This window comes from Gadus morhua, chromosome 10 (genome assembly GCF_902167405.1).
Source record: "Gadus morhua chromosome 10, gadMor3.0, whole genome shotgun sequence".
Lineage (NCBI taxonomy): Eukaryota > Metazoa > Chordata > Actinopteri > Gadiformes > Gadidae > Gadus > Gadus morhua.
Genome location: NC_044057.1, coordinates 21,796,475 through 21,798,514, shown reverse-complemented (window position 1 = coordinate 21,798,514; position 2,040 = coordinate 21,796,475).

The following is a 2,040-nucleotide window of genomic DNA, read 5'->3' as shown; positions in this document are numbered from 1 at the left end:
AGAGGAGAGAGAGAGAGAGATGGAGGAGGGGGGGGAGAGAGAGAGAGAGAGAGAGAGAGAGAGAGAGAGAGAGAGAGAGAGAGAGAGGAGGCATATCTCTCTCCTCTCAGTTCCTGGGAACAGACAGGAACTGAGATAGAGGGAGGGAGATAGGGGCGAGAGAGAGAGAAAGAGACAGAGTTGGAAAAGAGAGAGGTAGAGATAGAGAGAGAGAGGGAGTGAGAGAGGGGGAGAAGAGAGAGGGAGGGAGAATGAAGGGAGAGACTGGGAGAGAGAGGGAGAGACAGAGAGACAGAGAAGGAGAAAATATGGAAAAGAGAGAGGTAAAGAGAGAGAGAGAGAGAGAGAGAGGTAGTGAGAGAGGGGGAGAAGAGAGAGATAGAGAGAGAGAGAGAGAGAGAGAGAGAGAGAGAGAGAGAGAGAGAGAGAGAGAGAGAGAGAGAGAGAGAGAGAGAGAGAGAGAGAGAGAGGGAGAGGGGAGGAGAAGAAAGAGGGAGGGACAGAGAGAGAGAGAGGGAGAGAGGAAGGGAGAGAGTGGGAGAGAAAGAGAGAGTGGGAGAAAAAGATGGAGGGAAAGAGAGAGGATCTGATTGTGTGTGTGTGTGTGTGTGTGTGTGTGTGTGTGTGCGTGTGCGCGTGCGTGTGCGTGTGTGCGTGTGTGAGTGAGAGTCTTTGTAATTCTAAGAACATTCCTATTACTCTTGTATTTGATATATATAGGACACTCAGTGCTGCGCTTCACCCTGGAGTATCCACAACCGCTCTATGTCTACCTATAGTTGCCTCTCACCCCCATGGTTCTGCAGCCCACTCCTCCTCTCCTCATTTCCCCTCCTTCGTCCCAAATCCCTCTCAGCAGGTTGCAATATTTTCCCTGACAACAAAGAGAGGGGGTTGGACGGGCGGGTTATCCACTTGCTCCAGTTACTTCAAAAAAGAGAAAAAAATCCCTGACTCAAGCACACCACTGACGAGACAAACACTAATGCCGTCGATTTCCCTACATTCGTCCAGCCTTGACCCTCTCTACACAGTCAGACACACATATGCACCCACGTATACACACACACATGCATCACAACAGACACTCATTCTTGGGCACACATATGCATACACACAGACACACACACGCACACAAGCAAACAAATAAAATACCCTCACACGTACATACATGCACAGGCACACACTATCACATGCACACACTTGTCTACACACATATAAACACAAACACAGTCTGTCGCTCACATACACACATACCATCACTGAAGTGCGTGTACATACACACACATGGAAACACGCAATCACACACAACAACCTCAGTTAGCCCCGGCTATCCCTGCATGGCTGATGAACAAAGTGGTGGTCTCTGTATGGTCCTGCTGGGGGGGGAACCGGGCATTCCCAGTGAACTAAGTGGCCCGCTAATGCTTTCTGCTCTGTCTGCCATTTATTTAATGCTCCAGGGCCCTGCCTTGCTTTCCCCAGTATGGATGCATCACGCACCTGATGGGCAAAACACGCACGTAAGCACACACACAAACATACACACAAAAACACACGCATACACACACACGTGCAAACGCATGTTTGAGGATGTGTCCATCCTCAAACAAGCGCAAAGTAATTACAAGCGCACATGGTGGTAGACACACATCTAATAAACGTGTGTGGACGTACATTTAATGCAGCGTTACACACACCGAACGCATGCACCAGCATACAAACACACATTAGAACTCTTCATCTTCATCTATGTTTATCCCTCTATTCATCCTTCTGTTTGCCTCTGCTCACGGAAACCCACAAAAGCAATGTTTTGCAGCTCCTGGGGGCTTGCCATGACCTTAGGAGGAATCTCCTGAGTGTGTCCTTATTTGTGCACGTCAACACAAACATGAAGGAGCAACCCTCCGGGCAACATTGTTGACCATTTCTCTGGCGGGATTCTATGGGATGTAAAATATTTGCTCAGCCAATGCCTGACACACTGTTTACCTGCAGGAAACTCCTTTAAATGTGCTACAGAAAATCAATCGCTCT